Here is a 26,879-nt window from a genome sequence, read left to right on the forward strand (position 1 = left end):
GTGGTATGCAAAAGCTATCCTGGTAGGTGGGAAACTGCCTAAACCAGCCAATGGGAAATGCCAAAGAGAGGGGTGTGCCCTAAGCCCTGCTCTCTACAGAGATGGCTGCCTAAATCCAGACTGCCTCTGAGCATGCCTATTGGATGCATGTGAGATAGGCAGGCAAATGCCTATCTTCCCCTTGTTTGTGGATCACTCTGGGCTTAGGAGAGAGATAGGTATCAGGACACCTGGAGTGAGGCAGCCTTGGGCATGCTCAGAGGCAGAAACACAGGTGCCCAGGGAAATTTAGGCACTGAATGAGTTTAAGTGACTACAGGATTAGGCAGGAGTTTTGTGGATTGCAATGGAGCCTAAACCCCAGATTTAGGCACCAAGTCTAGAGTTTAGGCACTAAAGTACAGTACTTTTGTGAATCCCACCAGTGTCTGGGAGAGGGAAGGTGTAGGGAAATACCCAGACCACCACTGCTCTAAGAGCCTGGGACTGGAAGCCTTGTAAAGTGGGTGGGGCAAGACTCTCTTCTCTCCCAACCAAGCACACATAGGTGTCTGGCATTACTAGACCCACCTGGGAAAGATTAAGAGACTGATGACATAACTGGGAAGGTGGGTCAAAAGGAATGTATAAGCCAATCAAGGGAAAGATGCTGCAGGGAACTTGGGGGCCGGCAGAGAATGTCAGTCACCACACAGCCCCAGGAAGGTAGGGCTATGCAACTGCTAACTTGAGGAGGTAGTTTGCAGGCCAGAACTTAAAAGGACATAGCTTTGAGGTGCTGTGAAACCCCTCTGAATTTAAGCCGCGAAGACTATGCAGGCTGGGAGTAAGGATTTTAAGAAGGACTCCATTCCAAAAGTGAGTCTGTGAAAACCCTACACTTAATGGGGTTGGGGGTGGGACAGCAAAATGGGTTTTCAGGGAGCTGGAAGGCTGTTTAATGAACTAGACTCCAAGAGAGGGAAATATTGCTTTAAAGACTTCCAGTTGTGAGTAAATTTCTTCAGGGGATTCATAGAGAAACTGAAGCAGGATGTATCCAGGGCTACGCCAGGCCATGGATGGGTGCCCTGGGATGGCACCATCTACTGACCCATATCTGGTTCCCTCAGAGCCCGCCCTGCCCATCAGGGAATTTGGCTTTTAGTCTACATCTCCTTTCTGTGACTTGATTCCTTACTTAATTTAAGGACTTCTTATGGTCAGAAATGAAGCATGCCCATACCATTATAAAGAGACTTGCCTTGTTCAAAAGAAAGTACACAGGGAAAAGTGCACATTTTTCAAAATTAAAGAGGTGAGTAGTAGCATTTATCATGAATATGTCCAAGGAACAGATAATTAATAGAACTGAAGTAGCACACAGCCTTAGAATTATATCTGTATAGTCAAATTATAGTAGGTGACTCCCACTTAATTACTGTAGAATTTCAGTTGCCTGATTTAGTGGAAATTTTTAAAGGGCAGTTATTAACTATATAAAAGAATTCAGAGCTCTTTTCCCTTAAAGATAGGATCAGCCACTTTGGAGAAGTGTAGGTATTTCTGAACAGAGATGTATTTGCCATCAGCTGCAAACATTTCACTATGCCCTACTGACAGGTCACAGAGTTCAGGTTACTTTTCTAAATGTATTAACAAAATTCCATTGTAATGTATTGGCTCATTTCAGTGACAAACATAGAAAATGACAAAATTTCAATAATGTTGACTTTTTCCTGCAGATAATTGTTTTTGAGAAAGGGCCATCTTTTTAATGATTTTTTTTAAGTTAGACTGCCTTCAACCAATTCTAGTGATCAGACCTGTGTGAACTCTGTTTTCATTAAGATGTTCGCAAGTCAAGCTTTGCAGTGAAGCTAGCAGGCAGCAAAACTCTTCAGGTTTGTATTTAGGTTCAAGTTCAACAGCTCAAACCTCCTAGCAAATGTCCCATCTCCATTCTAGGTATCCCTGTAACCTCCCCAAGGGCTTTTACAGAGGTACCAGCAAACTTCTCCTCCATCATCTGTTTTTGCATAGGCCACCATTCAGGGCCACTACCACCCTCTCAGAAATCCTCAGGGTATTCCATCAGGCCAACACGTGATCTGAGATTCACATGCACACATGGCAACAGGAGAGAAAAACTCACTCTCTCCAACTGTAGCATGCTCTGCATTGAGCCCAGTGGGGGAGAGCACCCTCTAAGGCAGGGCCCTCAAATGTATGACCTGCAGGCTAGATCTGGAGCACAGAACAGTTTCATTTGGCCTGTGGGATTCCTGTGAACCTTTGGCCTTGCCTGCATGTCCCTGAAGTCTGCACAGGGTTGTGATTTGTAGAGGATGCCAGTCTGCTGTGCTCTAACTCCACCTGTAGTCCCTACTAAGGTGTATTGATGTCCTTTTTCAAACAGGCCTACATCACTGCACAATAAGGAACATTTAGTGTGTGCCAGCAGGGTCTGTATGGGGGAGTTAGAGAGCAACATACTGGTGCACTCTACAAATCACATCCCCATAGTCCAGACTCGAGCACAGCAATCCAGCAAAACTTTGTCTGCAGGTGTAGAACCATTTTGGTTGTATTTAAGAGGCACTGGAGTGGTATAAATCTGGTAGGAGCTGGTATGTGTCTGGGTGAGGGTAAATGGCACTGAAGAGCACTTAACTGCCAGCAGGAGAGTAGATACCCCAACATGGCAAGTCAGAGAAAAGGAAATTTCAAGATAAGTCAAAAGACAAATGTAAGTAATTACCAATGTGGTTTATCTTTATCTATTTTAATAACTTTTGCTGAATATGGCCTGCACGGAGTGGCAGGGTATCAGATTAGGCCCACCATATGAAATGAGTTTGACATCCCTGCTCCAAGGTCTAGTGCAGTAGTTAGGTTTCCATATCAACAGTGTGGGAAAAGGAGAGCGGCCCATAATTTTTAGCACATAGTTGCTAGGGAATCCCATTGCATTTCATAGCTGCCACTTTAAGCCTAATGGGAGCTTCCTGCTCCTGGGCTCAGAGAAAAGCTGAGTATGGTAGGGGGAACAGAATTTCCCACTCCCCCAGCTCATGTAGCCCTGAAAAACAGAAGATGTCTCTCAATGTCCCTGAAGACTTCAGGAAGGAACCACCCAGGAGGCTGCAGGAGGGGAGAGGAAGCCAGCAGGACCTTTCTGCTGAAATCCTATGGTGCTTAGAGGTGTTACAAGGTTTCTTGGGGAGGTCAACTCAGGAGAGAGATGGAAATCAGATGACCAGAGAAGTCATGGATTTCGTTACTTCTTCCTGTCTCAGAATCATAGTGAGCTCCACATCCAGGCTCATTTTGAGAAAATTTAAGATTCCTAATGAACAGTTCATCCAGCTCTATCTAACATTAATAAGTGAGTGATACATTCTTATTAGGAAATGAGTTAACAGTTAAATCTTTTGATGCTAGGAGATAGGAATAAAATAAGCACGGATTAACCAGGCCTGATTGTAATCTGTATTTAATTGACTCACATTTTAAATATTTGCACAGATTAAGCAGCTGGCGCACTGTGGCAACATTTTTTGTTCTCATCTATGGAAGCATGTAAAATCCCTATGATGCTCAGGTCTTAACTTCTGGATGCCATCCACACCTATACTGACAATATTTAGTGTGCATAAATGTTAAGGTACAAACATCTTACTTAAAATCACTGTAGCAGGCTTTATTTACTATACTTTGTCATCAAAGGCTGAAACATTTTGAAAGATGCCAAAGCAGAAGACTTTTTAGCATTTTATTCTTGTGATTTTTTTCATCTGGTGGTGTTGGTGCAACATAGTGGCTTCATTTATATAAGGGAGTGCGCAATGTATGTTACCAGATAATAGCTGGCTCATGGAGGATGTTAAGAAACTAGCTTTTGCTACCACTCCTTGAGCTCAAGCTTAGAGTCTGTGCTTTAGGACCAGAAGCAGTGGTCCCAGCTCCTGCCGTGTGCACCTGTGAGTTAGATACAGTGATCGTGTTTGTTTGACAGTAAATCCTTCTACTTGTCTCAGCACATCATCTCAAAATATCCAGTCATTTCCCCTCTTGCTCCTTATGACTTAAACGTCTATTTGTTTATCTCCTACCTCAGTTAGTACAACCATTTCTTCTCTGTCCTCCCTGATTCCCATCTTGTCCTTTGGCACTCTATAACAATCTTCTTCACCTGCTCATACCATGTCACTTTCTTCTTTCAATTTCTCCATTGGTTTCTTCTCACCCATTGCATACAGCACAAGCTTCTCATCCTTGTCATCAAGATTGTCATCAATAGGACAAGAAGCAATGGGCTTAAATTGCAGCAAGGGAGGTTTAGGTTGCACTTTAGGAAAAACTTCCTGTCAGGGTGGTTAAGCACTGGTATAAATTGCCTAGGGAGGTTGTGGAATCTCCATCATTAGAGATTTTTAAGACCAGGTTAGACAAACACCTGTCAGAGATGGTCTAGATTGTATAATCCTGCCATGAGTGCAGGGGACTGGACTAGATGACCTCTCAAGGTCCCCTCCAGTCCTATGATTCTAAGCCTCTATAGAAATCTATTCTCTATATCTCTGCTTTTAATCTCTAGCACTATCTCTCTGCAACTCCCACCCCCTCCCCAGCCAGCTTCACTCTACAAATGTATCTTTCCTTGAATATCACTTTTTGTCTCCTCTTACTCCTGTCTACAATCTTTTTTCCATGCTTTCCTTATTCCTAGACCATCCTACCTACCCCAGTACAAAAGGCCACCACTACCTCTTCTTTCAAATCTCTCTTCAAAGATTACTTTTTCCTCAGACCTCACAAACATTAACTCATGCCAGTGAAAATGCTGTTACCCTCCCCCGCACACACACTAATACTGATAAATGAAAAATATACCCTCACACCAAGACAGAACCTTTCTCTGAATCTCCCAGGGCATTTTGTGGCATTGGCCTATGTAGGTTGTTGCTCCTCAGGGCAGGAACTGTGGGTCCAATCCTGCTGCCATTGACTTCAAAGCTATAGGCTTGGTTCCTGTGTCGCTTTGTGTGGCTATGTCTATACTGGAGCTGGAGGTGTGATTTGCAGTTCAGGTAGATGTATACCTGCCAGCACTGACCAAGCTAGCATGCTAAAAGTAGCAGTGTAGTCACAGTGGCATGAGCAGTGGGACAGGATAGCTGCTGTAAGTACGCTACTGCCTGGGACCCTAGGTACTCAAGGCAGTTTGTCTGTGTAGCTGCAGCTATGCTGCTATTTTTAGCACTCTAGTTCGATCAGCACTGGAAATTGCACCTCCAGCGTTGACATGTCTTGAACAGCACTGAGTGGACAGTCAGTGTTTAACAAATAATAGTAATTATCCCCTCCTCCCAGCTTCTTCTTTTGTGGACATTGCCTAGCACTTCCTGCAACTGTGTACTATTCAAAGGCCAAATACACCATGCTTGCAGCTTCTGTAGATTGGACAATATATTGAATATAGAGGGTGAGTTCACAAAACAGAAGGATCCCACCATCACTGACAGTTTTTAAATCAAGATTGGATGTTTTTCTAAAATGATCTGCTCTAGGAATTATTTTGGGGGAGTTCTGTGTGGCCTGTGTTATACAGGAGGTCAGACTAGATGATCACAGTGGTCCCTTCTGGCCTTAGAATCTATGAATTGTGAATCATAAAGGAAGGGAGCTCCTGACAGAGAAATGTTACCCCAGCACATGTTATTTTCTTGCATCAGCTTTCAGACTTCAGAAGCTCACTGGCCTGAATTGTTTCATTAGTGCTCTGATGAATACCTGCTAATAGGATCCTAGGACTCAGAGATGGAAAAGACCAACTCTATCACTGAGTCCACCCCCATACAAATAGAGGTTATGATCCCGTGGCATTTCAGATATTAAAATTATCTTATGTTTGATCTTCCTTCTCTGAAAAACTCAGAATTGCTTATCATGGTAAAATGTGAATTATGTAGATAGAATAGCAGGATTTTCTACAACTAGAATGATAATGGTTTTTTTTAATTACTGCGGGGGATTTGTGTGATCATCTCACTGCCTGTGTGCACTTTTCTTTTCTTCTTAGATGATAAACTTCCCTTCTGTTAAAGGTGTGAAAAATATGTTGAAATTTGAAAAATAAAGATTCTGGCTGTCTTTGAAATGTCTGGAAGCCCTCCAGCCAAAAAATCAGGCTGAGACTTTTCTGCAGGCTAGCTTGGCTGTTGGAATGAAACAACACAATTAAAAATATAATGTTTTAGACACTTTTTAATAGAAGTTAATTTCCAGCACATGGGGCCAGGCAGCAGGCCCCAAGCAGTAAAGTACTCTTTGATCAGTGATAAATTAAAGCATGATCTGGGCTCCATATATCCCAGCAGGCTCCCACAGAGTGAGATTAAGGCAATACATGGCTATAGGCATTTCACCGTAGGAGGTCCCTGAGGCTTGCCACTGCTTGCAATGCTGTTGGCAGAGGCCACCTACATGAACCATTTTCTGGTCTAGTATAAAAAAAAAATTAAAAAGCCTTCCCTGTCATATTGAGTCCACTGGAAAGCTGTTTTCAAGAGTGGACATTGCTTTTAATTTACATCTGTTTCCTACTGCCTGTTTTTTAAAAAAAAACAGAAAATCTTCTCTGGGAATCTTGTGCACCTCTTTGAGTCTATCTGTACCCATTCCTTTTGTCTGTCCCCAATAGAGTTCCAGGGTATCACTTGTAGAAACAAAGGGGTTTACTCATTTTCTGCAATGGCGGGAATTGAGGCCCAAACTGACTAATGTCACTGACAGCATAGGTGACTGCTGAGTGTAGTATGCCTTTGAAAAATAGCTTCCTGGAGGCTCCCAATTGGACACCAGCTGAGACTGCTGGGAAGCTGGAGAGCTGTGTTTGTAGCATCTCTTCAGCCAGTCGTTTGAAAGGAGGAGGAATTCCCATTGGCCACCAGAGCTGCCATGAGTTTCAAAAACATTCACTGAAACACAATTTGAATTTCAAAGCATCACTAGTGGCTGCTGCATATTGTGGTGCACTGCAGCTCTGTCCTGGCTACCTCAATAGATGAAAGGATACCATGGAATAATATCCCTCTGGCATACCAGTTAGTCAGGAGCCTGTCACGTGGGCAAGGTGGAGCCTAGTGTTGAAGGTGGAGCCTACTGTTGAACGAGACACCCTCTCAGAATGAAATGAATCACTCAGTAACCGTGTTTGGGCCTACATATTTATCTACCTATCTGTCTGATTACATAGCATGCATCACTGTGGTACCTGAGTATAATATGTAGAGCCTTGGGATGAAATCTTGAAGTCAATGGCAAAACTCCCATTGACGTCAATAGGTCCAGGATTTCACCTTTGGCCTGCAACGGGAACAGGGCTATAGCCTTGAGTAACTTTGCAGCAGCAGTCATGGAAACAAAACATAATCATTTCTTCCCCCCCACACAAAAATATTATTTTCACAAATCAAACTACAGAATTGGGATTGTGCGTGTTACCTTGCATCACAACTAACAGAGTGAACATTCATTTTCATCAAGTGTACGGTTAAAAATCTCGCCTGAATATTCTAAACCTTCCATCACAGCGTGTGCGTCCCTCTCCCATCCAGTGTCACGGACCAGTTTAAATTGTGACCAACAACAATGTACCTGACTTCATATTCCTCCATGGTCTCTTTCCATCACTCTTTCTTCCTCTCACTTTCACTTTGGATTAGAAGAGAGATTTTGCAGTACTCCCTACTGACCCTTCTTTTAAGCTTGTGTGATTCCTTTAGTTCTTCAGGGGAAAAACACAGTCAGTTTAATCAGTGCATGAAGCCAAAAGTGTTGAATTGATGAGATTTTGACAGTATACTGTAGCAAATGTATTCTAAAAATGTTCACACTGAATAAACCACTCAGTGACCCCTACTAACTCCTGATCTTCTTTTCACCTACCCTCATCCCTTCACTTACTCTTCTCCTTAATTTCCCACTGTCCTCTGGCTTTTTCCCTCACAATACAAACATGCTTTAGTCTCTCCCATCTTAAAAATCCTACACTTAACCTCACATGCATCTCCAGCTACTGTCACATTTCCCCTTTGTCTCTAAGCTCATTGAATGAGCTGTTTACAATTGCTGTCTGGAATTCCTCTCCTCATCCTCCTCTACCTCCAACACTGTCAATCATGCTTGTATTGAAATCTTGTCCTCCCTTGGTCTGTGACTATCCTTTCCTGGTTCTCCTCCTACCTTTCAATTCACTCCTTCAGCATGTCCTTGGAGGATCCTCCTCATTCCACCTCCAACTTTCTGTGAGGGTTCTACAGGACTCTGTTCTTGGTCCCCTTCTCTTCTCCCTCCACCCCTTATCTCTGGGTAATCTCATCTGCAGACACACATTCAACTATCATCTCTATGCTGACAACTCACAGACTTACCTCTCTACTCCAGATCTGTTTCCTTCTGCCCAAACAAAAACCTCAGCCCATCTCTCTGACATCTCTTCATGGCTATCTTACAGTCAACCAGGGGCAGCTCCAGGCCTCAGCATGCCAAGCGCATGCTGGGGGCGGCATGCCGTAGGAGGCGCTCTGCCGGTCGCCGGGAGGGCAGCAGGCGGCTCCGGTAGACCTCCCGCAGGCATGCCTGCGGAGGGTCCGATGGTCCCGCAGCTCCGGTGGAGCATCTGGAGGCACGCCTGCGGGAGGTCCACCGGAGCCGCGGGACCAGCGGACCTTCCGCAGGCACGTCTGCGGGAGGTCCACCGGAGCCACGGGACCGGCGACCGGCAAAGCAACCCCCGGGGCATGCTGCTGTGCTTGCGGCGGTGAAATGGCTAGAGCCGCCCCTGCCATCAACTCAAGTTCTAGATGGCTGAAATAAAGCTCTTAGGGGAAGATTAAGCTGTCCCCACTACCTTTTTTTCTTGATCACTGTGGACATCATCACCATCCTTCCTGGACTCAGGCCCATAACATGGGCATCATCTTTGATTTGGATCTCTCCCTGGGTTCTCACATCCAGGTTATATCTAAATCTTGCAGATTCTTTCTTTATAACATCTCTAAGATATGCCTTTCCTCCCTCCACACCGCTAAAACTCTCCTCATCTTACGTCTTGATTTCTGCAACATTCTTCTCGCTAGCCTTGAAAAAATTCAGTCTTGTCCTTATATCCATTCGGAATGCTACTGTAAAGATCATTCTCTTTTTCTGCTGCTTGACCATGTCACTCCTTTGTTTGCATCCCTCCACCCCCACTTCTATACAGCATCCAACATAAGCTACTTGTTTTCACTTTCAAGGCCAATCCCCGCCCTATGTCTCATTTACTACAGAGATGTTGACTCCTGCCTTTGATTGGCCCATGATGCCAGCCTCCATCACCTGCTTGTTAAATTTTCCAACAAACAGCTTCATGCTTTCTCCCATGCTGCCCCTCACCTTTGGGAGGAGTCCCTCGTAAACATTCACAAAGCGACCTCATTATTCTCCTTAGAACTTCCCTTTTCCATGATGCCTATTGTGGTTAGATGTTGATAGATGTTTGCAAGGTAAAGGTAATAGTAAGAAAATGTCAATTTCTTATTTGGGTTTTTACAAACTTGTTTGCATTTTTAAATATAGTTATCAAAATGTCCTAATAAAAATATTTAAAAATAACCAAACAATTTCAACAGGTTTCCACCTTTGGCCCCCAAACACAACCAAGTGTCATAAAAGTGTAGTACCCTCAAAGTATTTGCATAAACCTGTATTTAAAATTCATTTTGGTTTAATTTTTATTCTCTTTTATGTTATGACCTTATCTTTTAGGAGGGGTCAGTGTGTTCCTGTTATCCCTGGGGAATGTTTTTGTACCATTCTTAATATCGGGTACCACTTAATATCAGGATGTGTTTGCGTGAGCACTCTGTGACTAGAACTTCTTAGGAATGTATATTTCTGCAATATTAGCTCTATTCTTGCCAAATTCTATGAGCAGGTCCTGCCTCATACCAGGCCTCTAATACAAGGGCTTATGTCTCAGGATCTCTTCCTACTACACCTACAAGAAACTTGACAATGGTTAGGTCACTGATGGGCTGTTACAACTGCCCCTTGTGCTGGCCAGTGTTGTCTCATTGTTTCTTTGTCCTCCCCCATCTAGTTGTCTGTACCCATTAGATGTCTCTTGACTTATGCTTAGATTATAAACTCTTTGGGATGAGGACTATCTTTTTGTTCTATGTTTTGTACAGAGCATAGCATTATGGTGTCCTGGCTATGATTGAGGCCCCTAGGCACTATAATAATCCTAATAATCATAATAGTTAATAAACCGTATCTGTGACATGTATACAATCTGAATGTAAATAGTCTTCAGAACTGACTTTGTTTTTTAAAACTGTGGTATATTTTTGACTATAGCTTGTTTGCTGCTATCTTTGGTTGTAAAACAAACATTATCTGTAGAGCTCTGTAAAGTGTGTTTGGTGCTGTAAAATCATAAAGGAGAACATGATTCATTTTAAGTAGGTTTAGTCTCAATTTTATCACATTTTTCTGGGAGAAAAAGATTTAAGAGCACTCTTTTTAAAAATGTTAATTTCTCGTGTTTCCATTCACCTGCCGACTTATTAGCATTGTCTGCAAGATGCCCGATCCAGCTGCTCTGTTCTTAACGTTATCTCTTCCTCCATTCCCTTCTCCCATTTGATGGTATTTTCCTTCCAGATAACATGTCTATATGATCACTGCCTTGTTTTACCCTTCTATTACATGATCCACCTGTTACCAGACAGGTTTCTTTATCTGAGCACTTTAATTGAAAATTACATTTTAACTGCTCCATTGTGCACCTGAGATCACTAATAATGACTGCTGTGGAACGTGATGTGCACCAGTTAGCTGTCACTTTCCACATAAATGTTATGCTCACAGCATACACAAAGATGGTCAATAAAAACATAAAATACTCCTGCTGGAAGGCTGCACTATAACACTTTTATTTCTTAGAATTCAGAATGATAATACACAAGAACCCCAAACCAGAGAGACAAACCAGGCTGCTCACTAAAACTGAGAGGTACCACTCACCTCAACCTTACTCTAGGTTGTCTGTCAGCAGAACTGACTGCTTCTAGACCTGGACCACGGGCTTCCCTGCAGAGGTCCCTAGACTGCAAGCAGGAACAGAAAATGCCCTGAGCCTTTAAAGTGACAGTTTACTGTGATTTACTGAAAACTATTACAATTGTAAATATGTTTGCATTTCAATTATTGTGTATGTATTTAGTTTTTAAAGCCCAGTGGGATTATGCAGAATGAAAAGGGCTATAGAAATATTAATATTGATAATGTTTTAATATCCTTGAAATCATCAAACTTGGTTCACCAGACATTGGGGAAACAGTGCATCTTTTTATAAAGAACTAAAATATATAAAGATACAGGGCCAAATTCTGCTCTTGTTTATAACGATGCAAACCCCACTGAAATTCCTAGGGTTGAAAAGGCATAAGTGAGAGCAGAGTTTAGCTTATTATATTTACAAATTATATTCATAAATGCTAGATGGTTGAGTAAGGTATCAGTTCATAATTCCTCCTGAAGCTATAGTATCTACCATAAATGCAATATACTACTTGTGCATATTATCTAAAATATAGAATATGTATATAGAAAAACTCAAAAGACATTGTTAAGGGAATGAATCCAATTACAACCATCTCTGGTAGTCACTCTTCCTACATTCCAGTCACAAATCAGCAAGGACTACATTTTCATAGCCCCTGCAGAGAGTGTTAAAATGTGAGATCTTATTTTTTCTGGTCTTCATTTTATTTATTTTTCAGAGTTAGATTGAGTTTAATATTGTTTATATAGCAGTTTTCTTATAGCAGTACAAAGAACACAGGAGACCATATGACAGTCAGCCAGAGGCTGCTTTTTTCCTGATGGACATACAAAGTCACACAAAAATCAGTTCATTTTTGTGTAGCAGGGAGGTGTGGAGTCTGCCTGAGTGATTGTATAGTGTGACATGTGGATGTTGTTGCATATGAAAAAAGGTTGATGATCTTGCTTTTCAGAGATTATATTGGTGGGCTTTGCACCAAAGCAACCTCACCGGTATTCTAACTAGGTTTTTGGTTAATGGGGATTTGTATACTGCAACTGCATCACATCCTAGTAAGTCATCCAATGAATCCTACTGCAGTTGATCTAGTGCAACTCCACAAATGTGCAGTATGTGCATTTTGTTTATATAATTCTGATTGAAAAGAATCCAGACTCCAAAAGCCGGTTACCTCCATCGTATACGATTGTCTTCTTGTGCTTTTCTGTTGCGCTGTTTGGACAATTACAATCAAGATTCTGTGTAGCTGTGGGTGAAACTGGTGGGGGGGGGCAGAGGGGAAATGTGAAGATTTGTGAGAAATGTTTTGCCAGTCCATTTCTGGAGATTTCAAACCCACAAATTTCATTTTCTGAAACATTTGTGGAGAGACTTTTTCCCCCAGGGAAATTTAAACTGAAAAGACATTTTGGGTGAGTGTGTTTTTTGCACATGTGAAAATCCGGGAAATCATTTAGGTCAAAATGTGTGAATTTTGACGAAACTCAGGTGGTGGTTACCCATGTCCATATAGTCTAGTGGATGCAACGCTGGCATGGAATCCTTGAGCTTCCTTTGAGGGTTCTACAGGATTTTTTATTTTTCCCTTCTGCTCATGACTAGCTTTTTTTTTTACAAAGATTATTTAGTAGGCTAATTTCACTTAAGAGCTGCCATACTATGAGAGTAAGTCAACACTGCAATTCACACACACACACACACACACACACAAGTCTCAAAGCCCAGGTCAATTGGCTTGGGCTCCAGAGTTAAACTGCGAATGTTTACACTGCAATTTTTAGCCCCATTAGCCCAAGTCAGCTGACCCTGGCCAGCCATGGCCATGACACAGGTCTTTTATTCCCATGAAGATATACCTTTAGAAGTCTCCATGAGACTGATCTTTATGTCAGCTGAGATGGGAGATATTTGTGATTGCCACTTGAAGGGCTCAGGTGATAGTAAAATTCCTTACTAGGTGCTATATGTAGAAAGGGGGTTCATACCCACCAAAATTAGGAGTAGTTTGGAAGCAGGTGTTTGGTGATCTGGGTCTGGGATTGAGTCAGGTCCCAAACTGTAAAAGAGAACTAAGAAGTAATGGTAGAAAAGCCTCTTGTGTTGTCTCTTTATTTATTATTCACTCAAGATTGCCTTTGGTATTTGCTTCTTTGCTGAGGGAAAGCTACAAAAAATGAAATTACCCATGTATTAAAAAGATTAAATTTGCAACAGTCTATTTTTCAATCCAGAATTGTCATAAAAGTGAGATATGGTAACGACCTAACAGGTCACCTAATCCATCTTCCTGCTGATTCAGGGTTGTTCACTGAGGCATAGCTTCTTCTGGTGGTTTGTTCAGTCTAGTTTTAAATGTCCTAAGTGACCAGATTTCAATCCTTTCCTTTGGGAGATTATGACACAACATAATAGATCTCACCGAGAAGAAGTTTTTCCTGATACTCGTCCTACCTTTTCCCTGTCTTCATTTAATTCCATTACTACTAATTATACCTCCTTTTTACAACTCTACATTTCTCTCCATCCTTGGTTTTGGCACCCTTCAAACTTGTTTAGTCTTAACCATATCCCTTTTTTGATGTCTTTTAGCTAAATTATTTAGCTTGCAATATCTTTCCTCGTGCACGAGTCCCTCTAGCCTCCTAATCTTTGTTGCTCTTCTTTAAACTCCCTCCAACTTGTCAATATCTTTCTGGTAATGTGGTTCCTGGAAAAGAAAACTCTATTCCAGATGTGTTTCCAAGAGAGCTAAGTAAAGCAGGACAATAATCTTCCTGCTCAGAGATATGATGCCCCTGCATATACAGACCAAACTTGCATTGGCCTTTTTTTGCCATCCCACTTTGCAAAACATGTCTGATTTGCTACGCCAAGATCATTTGCAGTATTGTTGCTTTGCTCTTTCTCTCAGGGAGTGTATATAGAACTATTTCACCTCCAGTATACCAGCCAGCATTTTTCCAGAATGAATCTGTCTGCTTTTTTTCTGCTCAGTTTCTAATCTCACAAGGTACCTATGTAATATGTCTCTGTCCTCAGTGGTAAATGCAACTCCTCCTGTGCATGCCATTAGCATGCCAATTACTCCTTTTCCCACATTCATGAAGATGTTAAAAACACCAGACAATACAGATCCCTGCAGTATTGCAGGAGATTATGTCAATATGACAATTAACTGGGGAATTGAGTATTCCTGTTTGTTTAGGTCTCTCAGGCAATTTTTAGTCCATGTAAATGTGGCCCTATCCAACTCAATTATGTAAGACACACAACTAATTGCTTTACAGATTTCTAAATATATTACATATACTGTTTTCTTCATCCACTCGTTTTTGCTGTTTTATCCCAAAAGAAACACATTTTTCAGGCCAGATTTTTTTCTTTATAAAACTGTTCTGATTATTGGTCAAGGTTCTAACAAAGCAGTAGCCATACTATAGCATTTGCTAGTCTCATTGCGATCTTGGTCATGAGAATGAGGTTTGTAATCTCATACCTTCCCAGATAAACAGACGAATGTTGCATTACTTTGAGCTTTCTAATGTTTTATAATTTGATTGCCTGCTCACTGCATCTCCACTAGAAAACAAAACCTTATTAAAAAGAGAACTTTTACATAAAAATGAATGCATGCTGATATTTTTCTGTATTCCCTTTGCTATTACTAGAGAGATGTGTGTTTAGGAAAGGCTTTCTCCTGTCTGACCTGTGTCTAGTTCTGGAGTAAAGTCAGGAGTCCTTTTCTTATGACATCATAATCTGTCCTCTGAGAAATTATTGGATTGTTGCAAATTCAGCATTATGACTTTACTATGTCCTTCCCTTCCTGCTGGAGACAGGGCCGGCTCCAGGCACCAGCAAAGGAAGCAGGTGCCTGGGGCGGCCAATAGAAAGGGGCGGCACTCCGTCTGGTATTGGGGTGGCACGTCTGGGTCTTTGGTGGCACTTCAGCAGCTGATCAAGTGCTCCGCATTAGTTTTTGGCAGCAATTCGGTGGCAGGTCCTTCACTCCGTCTGGTTTTTTTCGGCGGCACTTCAGCGGGAGCTCAATCATTTCCCCCCTCCCCCCCGCTGCTTGGGGTGGCAAAAAAGCTGGAGCTGGCCCTGGCTGGAGAATGTTTGTGCTGTGGGAGGTTTAGAAGCTCTGCTAGACAGAAACTGACTGTTATCCTGTTCCTGTAGGTTTTCTATGCTCTGCAGAAGTTCCAGCCCCTAACCTATCTATGCATTTCTAATATGTCCATCCCCATAGGTACAGGAAGAGCCTTACCAAGCTACAAAAGTCCCAGTCCTCTCTCATGTCTATGCAGATTATATAAGAACTCCATGGTCTCTAGTTCTACAGTGTTTATATTCCTCAGAAGGAGCTGCTGGGTCTTTGAGTTCGGCTTGCTCTGCTCCTGCAGATCTTATAATGGGGTTACAGAACCTATAGAGTTTAGTTCTGTGAAACTATTAATCGCTTGGTCCCCAGTGGTACTCTGCTTCTGCAGAATTTATAAACTTTGCAGACACTTGGACCCAGTAGGTGTGTCTGACCATAACTGAAACTCAGAGCAGAGCTCATAAACCAGATGCGAGTTCCATTGAGAGAGTCTGCAGAATTTGTGGAATCACTAGGGAGCCTGCCCATTGCCAGGAAAGTATAAAGCACTTGAGACTCCTGTACAGGAAGGCAAAAGACTAGAACAGTCACTCTGGGAGGGATTATCATATGTGCCTGTCATAAACATACAGCTAAGGGTAGCATAAAATCCCTCCTTTCCCTGTAAGGGGTTAAGAAGCTCAAATAACCTGGTTGGCACCTGACCAAAAGGACCAGTAAGGGAAGAAGATCCTTTCAAATCTGTGGGGGGAGGTTTTTGTTTGTGCTCTTTGTTGTTCTCTCCCAGCCAGAGAGGGACCAGGGCAGGAAAAAACATCTCCTAAACCCCTACCTGAAATAAACATCTAAGAGTACAAAAATTGTAAGTAAAGCAAGGAAATGCATTAGATTTTCTTTTGTTCTAGCTTGTGAATTTTCCCTATGCTAAGAGGGAGGTTTTTTGTAACTTTAAAGTTTTGCCCAGAGGGTAATCCTCTGAGTTTTAAATCTTATTTTCCTGTAAAATTACCTTCCATCCTGATTTTACAGAGGTGCTTCTTTTACTGCTTTCTTTATAATAAAGTTTCTTCTTTTAAGAACCTGATTGGTTTTTAGTGTCCTAAAAACCCAGGGGTCTGGTCTGTGCTCACCTTGTTTACCTATGTGGTTGGTATATTATTCTCAAGTCTCCGCAGGAAAGGGAGTGAAGGGACTTGAGGGGGCATATTTTGGGGAAACAGGAGCTCCAAGTGGTCCTTTTCCTGAATCTTTGTTTAACTCACTTGGTGGTGGCAGCAGTACTCATCCAAGGACAAGGAAGAATTTGTGCCTTGGGAAAGTTTTTAACCTAAGCTGGTAGAAATAAGCTTAGGGGGTCTTTCATGCAGGTCCCCACATCTGTACCCCAGAGTTCAGAGTGGGGAGGGAACTCTGACAGTGCCCGTTCTAGGACTAGCTGGATTGGATGCTGACAAGGATTCCCAGTATAGAGTAGGAAGTGGCTCACAACCCTCGTCACAACGCTGCTGGCTTCTTTTTGTCCAATGGGTTGCCAGTGAGGGTCATGGCAAGGAGACAGTAGAGACCATGGAGGATGTCCTGGAGGATGAGGAGCATGTCATTTTGCACCTCTACCTAGAGGAGCCAGTTGAGCAACACCCCCCACCCCCAATGAATGGCCATACTGGGTCAGACCAAAGGTCCATCTAGCCCAGTATCCTGTCTCCCGACAGTGGCCAATGCCAGGTGCCCCAGAGGGAATGAACAGAACAGGTAATCATCATGTGATCCATCCCGTTGCCCATTCCGAACTTCTGGCAAACAGATCATTTTTGTTGCCCTTTTCTGAACCTTTTCCAAGTCTAATATATCTTTTTTTGAGATGGGGTGACCACATCTGCATGCAGCACTCCAGATGTAGGCATACCATGGATTTATATAGAGGCAATATATTTTCTGTCTTATTATCTATCCCTTTCTTAATGATTCCCAACATTCTGTTTGCTTTTTTGATTGCCGCTGCACATTGAGTGGATGTTTTCAGAGAAATATCCACAATGACTCCAAAATCTTTCTTGAGTGGTAACAGCTAATTTAGACCCTATCATTTTATATGTATAGTTGGGATTATGTTTTCCAATGTGCATTACTTTGCATTTATCAACATTGAATTTCATTTGCCATTTTGTTGCCCAGTCACCCAGTTTTGAGAGCTGCTTTTGTAGCTCTTTGCAGTCTGCCTGGGACTTAACTATCTTGAGTAGTTTTGTATCATCTGCAAATTTTGCCACTTCACTGTTTACCCCTTTTTTCAGATCATTTATGAATGCTGAATAGCACTGAGCCCAGTACAGACCCCTGGGGAACACCACTATTTACCTCTCTCCATTATGAAAACTGACCATTTATTCCTACCCTTTGTTTCCTATCTTTTAACCAGTTACCAATCCGGGAGAGAACCTTCCCTCTTATCCCATGACAGCTTACTTTGCTTAACAGCCTTTGATGAGGGACCTTGTCAAAGGCTTTCTGACAATCTAAATGCACTATATCCACTGGATTCCCCTTATCCACATGCTTGTTGACCCCTCACCTCAAAGAATTCTAGGAGATTGGTGAGGCATGATTTCCCTTTACAAAAACCATGTTGACTGTTCCCCAACAAATTCGTCAGACACATAAATGAATATATTTTGTTCTTTACTATAGTTTCAACCAGTTTGCCCAGTACTTAAGTCAGGCTTACTGGCCTGTAATTGCTGGGGTAACCTCTGGAGCCCTTTTAAAAAAAATTGGCATCACATTAGCTATCTTCCAGTCATTTGGTCCAGAAGCTGATTTAAATGATAGGTTACAGATGACAGTTAGTAGTCCTGCAGTTTCACATTTGAGTTTCTTCAGAACTCTTGGGTGAATACCATCTGGTCCGGGTGACTTATTACTGTTTAGTTATCAATTTCTTCCAAGCCATCTCTAATGACACCTCAATCTGTGACAGTTTCTCAGATGCGTCAACTAAAAAGAATGGCTCAGGTTTGGGGATCTTCCTCACATCCTCAACCATGAAGACCGATGCAAAGAATCCAAGGAGGACCACAAGCCATGGCAGGAATAATAACCCAAGGCTTCTCAGTTACACTGGATCCCCACCCTCCCCACCAATATCTCCTCTTGCTCTGGTGCTACATTCCTGATTTTTAAGCCCAGTTCCCACCCCAAAACAGTCCCTGAGCAACACTTTGCCATAAACCAATGATTTTATTAATTTCACATGAAACACTATTATGCATTTGGCAGAAGCTTTAAAACAGATCATTTAAAAAAACAATCATTGCACCCCTGTGTCTGCATTTCTTGGCCAGTACGCAGGAAGCAAAGGTGTGTGATGTTGTACTCCATATGGTGATGTGAAAATATGCTAATGAGCATGAATATAATGTAACTGGAATATGCTTCATGCAAAAGGTCTCTTATAAGGTATCATTACAAAGCTTATAATCTACTGTGTGTGTTCATCCTATCTGTATGAATGTATCCTTCTTGTATCTGAAACTAGGAATATAAAACATAACTCTGAGATCCTACTGTAGTTTTGCAAAGTGTGGGTCATTAATGGTGGTTTAGAATCTTGATGACTCCCATCAACTAGGACAATTGTGCTTGTCTCCCAACCCCTTGCAAATGGGAGCCAAGTTGAAGGGAAGGGGGTTGAGGTTGGGGGGGCAGGATAGGTCTGGGAAGGAGAAGGGAATCCTCTGGTTGTCCAAGGAACATCACAGCAGTCCTTTCTCCTTTCTAGGAAGATTACAAAAAATGTTACCGCCCCTATCCCCGGTACCTGGCCTCTCCCCTCACCGAGCAATGGTGCACAAGCTGGTGGAAATGGGGGTGTGAAAAGGATATGGTCTGGCAAATGGAAAAAATATAGTGTGGTGCCCCATTGCTGTGGAGGGCAAGAGGCTTGTGGTGCTGATCTGAAACTTCAGGAAAGCAAATACAGTTGAAGTGTCTTTCTTTCTCTGTCCATTTCACCTCTGTTAGCCATGTACAGGCACAAGATTTTCTGGCGATGCTGTTGGGGGTGGGCAGCATTCATGGTTTTCTTCTATTTTCCATGGAAACTCTGTATGCTAGTTGAGAATACCGTCAAATTGCCTCCCAGTCCTGTAAGCATACTTCAGCAAATTCCTGGTGTAGCAAAAACTCCAGTTGGGTCTGAGATTCACCAACAGTGCAAATCTGCTTGGGCCACCTTCATAGTAGACTAACCCCCCTGACCCCTTCAGCAATACGTAGAGGGATGAACTTTAGCAGAAATATCTCTCTGGCATAGATTGCTGGATCTCCTCCAGAGGACTGGAGAGCCACTTCTGTTTTCAATTTTTTTACGTTGAAAACCTCATATGTTCTCCAACTGTTGGATCAGACATTTAAGAAGCAATTGCAAACTGGTAACATAGGTCCTGGAAGGAACTGTCCCCATCTGCTTATGATACTTCGAAAATTTCAATTTTTAAAAAAACATTAGTACATGTATTTTACCATTATTAGCCTCTGCTCCTTCATCAGAGGCTGCAAAAATTATCTGAGAACCTACAGTGGCATTCCCAGAATGCTGAAAAGTATCAACAGGAAAGTGCGTTATGTGAGGGGATTTCTCATCTTCTTCCAAAGGGGGAAAAGAATGCTACCCATATCATGGCAATGCCAGCATTCACCATGTCTGTTCCATGGGACCTGTATGGATTGTCATTGACCTTCAAAGTCAGTCAACTTCAGCATGTCAGAAAGTTCTTCCCAGAGTCCATCCTGCATCTTGCCAATCACCTATTCCATAAACATCTCTCCTGCAGACAGGAGCAGAACCACACTGTCATCCAGTTGCTTCATGTCTTCCACCCAGCCTGGCAGGAATGAGAGGTGAGCAGGAATTGCCATTGAAAAATGTGTGACAGTGTGGGATAGCACCAACACCACACAGCAACGCGGTTCCTAGAGCATCTCCTCTGCACACTGTCCTAGGATACGGCCTGTGATAAATATAAAGGGAAGGGTAACAACCTTTATATATGCAGTAACATAAATCCCTCCTGGCCAGAGTTACTGAATCACTTACCTGTAGGTTCAATTAACCTAGTTGGCACCTGACCAGGAGGACCAATGGGGAAAGAAGATACTTTCAAATCTGGGGTCGGGGAAGGTTTTGTTTGTGCTCTCTTTGCATGTGCCCTCTCGAACAGAGAGAGGGACCAGGACAGGAAAAAATATCTCCTAAACAGATCCTGAAATGATACATCTAAAATTACAGAAATTGTAAGTAATAGCAAGGAAATGCATTAGATTATTTTTTGTTTTAGCTTGTGCATTCTCTCTATGTTAAGAGGAAGGTTTATTCCTGTTTTTGTAACTTTGAAGTTGAGCCTAGAGGGGAATCCTCTGTACTTTAAATCTTTTTATTTACCCTGTAAAGTTACCTTCCATCCTGAATTTGCAGGTGTGATTCTTTTACTTTTTTTTAAATAAAATTCTTCTTTTAAGAACCTGATTGATTTTCAGTGTCCTAAAAACCAGGGATTTGGTCTGTGCTCACTTTGTTAACCTATTAGTTGGTATATTATTCTCAAGCATCTCCAGGAAAGGGGGTGAAGGGGCTTGGGGGGATATTTTTGGGGAGATAGAGCTCCAAGTGGCCCATCCTTGAATGTTTGTTTAAATCACTTGGTGGTGGCAGCAATACCGTCCAAGGACAAGGAAAGGAATTTGTGCCTTGGGGAAGTTTTTAACCTAAGCTGGTGGAATATAAGTTTATGGGGTCTTCCATGCAGGTCTCCACATCTGTACCCCAGAGTTCAGAGTGGGGATGGAATCCTGACACCTCTTTTGAAATGGTAGCGCTAATGTTGTGTAACAAAAGAGGCAGTGTGGTCTTGGGTGTACACACTGTTAGGCTCGGCTGAAGACAGATTTATGTGGACACTCAGGGTGGGTACGGGGAACATGAGTGAGCATGTGCATGGTCAACTAACCAAGTGTTAGCACAAGTGTAGACATAGCCTAAGATAGTTAATGCCTCTTTGATCTCAGGGAATCTTTCCTTTTATTTTAGACAATGCTTACTACATGAATTTAATATTGAGTAAACAGTGTTGAGCCTTCAGATCCTAGATAAACTTCTTCCAATTTCTCTTTGTACTTTTCTAAGTACATAATATAAATCATATGAATATGTTGTCCTAAGTCAAGTTCAATCATTTTTCCATCATTTTGACCTACTCAGTCCCTGTTAGTTATTGATTTCAAGTCAGCCATCTCATTGAAAAAGCTTTTCTCAACCTCTTTAATAGTGTAGTCATTGGTAGGACCCAGAGTTATAAGAATGAAAGCTAATTCTTATTGATTTATCTGCCATGTTCGATACCATTGATCATAATATTCAACAGTTGTCTTTGACTCTTGGATACCGGAGTGGTCTTATTAATTAATTTAATATTTTTCTGTCATTGAGGTGTTAGGTAATAAGAACTGTGATTAGATTGCAGGAGTTCCTCAGTGCTTAATGCGATCTTTCTATCCTCTTGGTGAATAATTCTTATCACAGGAGTTAGAACCATTAGTTGATGATGGCTGGATTTACTATGTAGGCAAGTAGATGCTTGAATTCAGAATTAAGGAGAATTGGATCTGGGATTCATCACATTTTGGCCTTCAGATAAATCTACCCTGATTATTCATTTCATCTCCTTCTCTTTTTCTCTTCACCACTGTACGGTTCGAGTATCAAGGAAAATTCTTTGAGATATTGTGCTAATGTGTCTTCCTTTTCAGTCATCCTCCCTCCCTGAAATGAGAGGGAGGGCATTGGCAGTAGTGATTTTTGAATGGATCATGTGGATGTAAGGAGAACAATCTTTGTTTGAACATTTTAAGAGAACAAAATTGTTTGTCTTTAGGAATACAAGCTAATTAAGAGTAATTCTTTTAATAATAAAAAATGCGCAACCAAAACTCCTTTGGAAGTGCTTTTGAGTTTTTAATATCAGTCAGAACCTGAATTTCATCGCTATTAAAATTTATTTTGATAAGCATATTGAAATATTATCTATGCAAATTAACTTTTGACTTGGATGCTCTTTGGAGAGTTAGGTAAGGCCCAACTGGCTCCTTCAGCTAGACTTGAAATAATGAACAATATTTCCCCTTTTTTTTTTTTTAAATCATGGAGATTTATATTCAGTTACATTCCTAAAAATTTATGGTTAAAGGATTTAAGATTGTTTTGTATTTTCCAAAATACAAAAATTTCAATCTGAGGAACAATATTAACGACCTGGGGGTCACTACTAGTGTCAGGATATTTAAATCCACAGTCCTCAATCAATTGAGCTAAAGGAGTAACTGGTAGCAATAGAAGGCTGATATCTTCTATGTGGACCAGTCACTAGAACTGGAAGGAGATCCACACGTTGCCTGGGGATCACAGCTGTTTGCTAGACACCAGAGGAACATTGAGACTGAGAAATAATGGTTTCAATTTCATCTTCTACAGGAGAGGGTTATCTCGTGGTTACAGACTCTTCTGCCTTTGTCCCACCCAGCCTCTTCCTGTCCCTGTCTGCTCCTATCCCTGTTTCTCGGGATCCTATTCCTGTTCCTTCCCTAGCTACTATCTCTGCCCATATCTTCCCCCCTTCTCCTCTTCATCCCATCTCCTGCCCCTATTTCTTCCCACCCTGCATCTTTTTTCTCTCTGCTGTCCCACATTACCCACCCCGCACCATTCCTGTCAGGTTGCTTCCTCCTTCTCCTCCATGCTGCTAGAGCACCAGCAGAGGAAGCATTACGAGCACAGGAGAGACATTCTCCCTGCTCTCAGTTCCAGTGACTGATGCCATAGCTGCCCCAGGTAGCTGGAAGGAGCAATTGCAGGGAATGTCCTACTTAGCCCCTGCAGCCCTGGGATGCAACATGCTCAGTCTCTCTGATGGATGGTGCATGCAGTCTGGTTAGCACACAGGAGTTGTGAGGGGATGGTGCACACTCAGTGCAGACAGAATCTTGGGAGAAGTTAGGTACCAAACTTTAACAAGTCTTCACTGAGCATGTACAAACTGAGACTTTTTTAGAAGCTTATAGGTTGGCCTAATTTGGGCAAATTTTCATAGGGATGGCAAAATGAGCATCTCTGATGCCACTGTGATCTCCAGCCAAATTTCAAGTGTCTGTTCCAAAGCATGGTGGCATAGGAGCAATAAAACATATGTAAGAATTTTTCAACATGGGTGAAACAACATATTTTTCCCTAATCTTGGTCTTGGAAATGACTGAACCATTTTAGTTGAAACTTTTCAAAAAAAAATTACAGCTTGCGGAAAACAGTCATGATAGAAAATCTGAGCAAAAGGGTTAGTTTGGCAAAGTTGTAACTAAAACCAGGGTCTTATAACAAAATTTTAAGTTTTTCTCACCAAAAAAAACCCCAAAGAAGTTTCATTTTTTGTCAAATGAAACATTTTGCTTAACCTGAAATTAAATGTTTTGCTTCATTTTCAGGTGACTTTTTTATCCTTTATTGTTTTTTTTAAAATCAATCTAGTTACATTTCAAAACAAAATATAATTTCAAAATGAAACGTCAAAACATTTTCTTTAGAATATGTCAATGAAACATTTCAACTTTTTATTAAAAACATTCTTTTCTATTTCAGCTGCAACTATTCACTGAATTTGACCCTGGTGACCTGAAACTGCATTTTAAATGAATTAGCCAGTTGTCTAAAAAAATTTCACTGAGCTCTACTTATAATGGAAAGTGTCTGGCAATGAAAAGTGTATTGTAATAAAGAACTGGATGGCAGCTTGATTTTTAAGAATGAAGCTGCCGTTTTATTTTTGGTACCAGGAGAAAAACATCATTGTACCTTGTCTGAAAAATGTGAATGGTTCTTTCTTGAAGCCAATAGAGAATATCATTTGTGTCTGTAGACCTACACATTTCTTCATTGTGTCCTATCTGGAAAACTGTCTGCCTTCAGCTGTTTCCAATTATTTATATAGTCAAAATAATGGCCTCATTATTCTTTTAGTGAAGGCTGCTCAAGGTAAAAATAAACACTCCCCTGTAATTCCTGGGATACATGATCATCCAGCTGTTGTATTTTATCAAATATAAGCATTATGACATTTGTAATAGCTAAATGTAACTAACTGATCATATTTAAAGTTTGCTTAATTCAATGTATTTGTTTTTTTAATTTTGTTGGCCTTCTAACGATTGCTTGCATTGTTTTGACTTTTTGTCTTTTTGTACTTTGTTTGCTTCAGGATATTTATGCAAATGAGTTCTCCAGATGTCCTATTAGAATCTGAGTTTAAATTATTCATCTCTCACCCCCAATTCTATGGCCTTTAGAGGGAGAGGAGTCTTCTCTTTACCATCTCTTCCCCTTTCCATATAGCCAGGAAGAAGGAGATGTCTTGGCACCTCCCACCTAGCTTGGTCTTTTGCAGGAAAAAGGAAATATATTGAGCTGTCTGTAAGCAGTGTGACATTACACCCCCATATTCTTCATAGAAATATTATTATGATATGAATATGGCATAACTAAGATGTTTTATGCAAGATGCCTCATGTGAGGTATCATTGAAAATGTTATAATTTACTGAATGTAATTATCCAATTTGTATGCATGTATCATTTCTGTATCTGAAGGTAGGAATATTGACTATGTAACAATTACAACTGTGTGTGTACTTGGGGAATGCCCACCAGACAGTAGCTAATCGGCCCGGATGGATCATTAGGAAGAACAATAAGACTAATATCCTCCCTTCCTGAAAAACTTCCTGGATTGCTGCTTTGACACTACAGGATCATGTGATCGGGTCACCTGATACTTGACCACCATCTTGGGCTTCCAGTGTTTTTCCATTAAAAGAGGGAGTGGGGGTCAGACTGGGAAACCAAAGGTTCCCACCATATGTAAATGCTATTTAAGGCTGGGGAGTGAATTAATCAAGGCTCTTCTCCATTGACTCCCTGCCCAAGAAGGAAGACTCCTGAAAATACCTGAAGAAACAAAGACGCTAAGCTGGGGGCAGGGGGCTGAGTCCAGGCAGGACACATCAGCCTGTAAAAGGAATCCCTGGAGATTTAAAATGCAATCAGTCCAGTTTACCTTCAAGAAACACTGCAACCTACTTGAAACAACATTTAGAGTAAGAAATTATTATTTGTAGCCAGGCTCCTTTAGTGTATTAAGTTTAGTTTGCGTGTTTTATTTGCTCAGTAATCTGCTCTGTACTGTTTGCTATCTCTTATACACACTTAACATTTACCTTTTTGTAGTTAATAAACTTGCTCTTTGTTTATCTTGTTCTTTGTTTATTTCAAAACCCAATTTGTGCAATTCATAACTGGGGGCGGTGGCAAAAGTTATACAACACAAGACAGTATAATTTTGGGTTTACACTCCAGAGAGTATGTGCACCAAAGTGCTGGGCAATTCCTTGAGCCTGAGTCCTCCCACACAGAGCTGATTGTAGACTGTGTGATTCTACACCTGGACATGTCCCTACCTGTGTGTGTGCTGGAAGGGGGCTTGAGAGCCTGACACAGCAGCAGAGAGTTGGGGGAATGGGTCCCAGGCTGGTGGGACAGGTGGGCTCAGTGGGACCCCAGCATATCAGGTGGCACCCTGGAAGTGGGGTCCAACCTGTCACAAGCAGATTTTTTCAGTGTTAATGAGGCCCATCAGTGGCAATCTCTGTGGTGGTTTGTAGGACAGGAAGTTCTTTTCTAGGGATCCAACAGGCTCTTCAGGCATGCACATCCCCTCCCCCCATACCCCCTGGCCAAAACTCACATGACACCAGGATGTGATTTTTTTTTTCTTGTGAATTTTTTTTCTGTTATGGAAAAATGACCTTTTCCTTAAACTGAAACTTGTTGTGAAAAACAGTTGACATTAACAACATTTCCCATTTCTTTGGATGATTCCATGATATTTTTTATCACTACTTTTATCAAAATTTAATCAAAATCATTTTCAGCAGCATTATTGGCATTTTTCTTTTTAAAAAACTATAATTTGGATAAAAATGGTGATACAATTTTCTTAAACATTTCAGTAAACAAAATGCTTCAGAAATATTGGTGAAAATGGCTCTATTTTGAACCTTATGGAATGGTAACAACTTAGATTTTTTTTCTTCAGAATAGTTTTCTCATTTGTCAGCTACCTCTGCTCTTCAGTGATATTGAGGGTTAGACTGTATTCCTAAGTGTCAGAATATTTGTGAATTTAAATGTTTGCTCATTCCTCTAAGATTTACCTCTCATTACCTTCTTTGTATTTCACAGCCTTTAGCAATGTTTAGTTCCCCAGTGTGACGAAGGATGCATCTGAATTTTGGCTGAAACAGATTTCATTGCTGAACTCTAAAGTATCTATAGTTCTTCCTTGTTCTCATTTTAAGCTTGACCCAACTTGTATAACCCCTTTATTGTTGGGAGACTGTTTTTATCATGATTCATTTTTATTCACTATTTAGTTATTTATGATTCTCTTAGCTAGTCAACATAATTAATCATCATAGCTATGTAAATTTTCTGCTACTGAAATGCTGGTTCACACTAGTTTTCTATTGTTGATAATTTAATTGTCTTTTTGCTGGACTTCTTGATTCCACAGTCTTT

General features: G+C 41.3%; 1 long non-coding RNA gene across 4 annotated transcripts in view; it reads left to right on the plus strand.

The window, feature by feature from the left end:
• The first annotated feature begins 655 nt into the window (after positions 1-655).
• Positions 656-26,879, plus strand: part of LOC123347634 — a 33,025-nt gene continuing 6,801 nt past the window's right edge. For 2 of the 4 annotated variants that reach the window (XR_006573105.1, XR_006573103.1), the window contains exon 1: positions 725-858. This is a non-coding gene — a long non-coding RNA (uncharacterized LOC123347634). The other 2 variants (XR_006573106.1, XR_006573104.1) reach the window with 2 other exon arrangements.

This window comes from Mauremys mutica, chromosome 1, assembly GCF_020497125.1.
Source record: "Mauremys mutica isolate MM-2020 ecotype Southern chromosome 1, ASM2049712v1, whole genome shotgun sequence".
NCBI classification, from domain to species: domain Eukaryota; kingdom Metazoa; phylum Chordata; order Testudines; family Geoemydidae; genus Mauremys; species Mauremys mutica.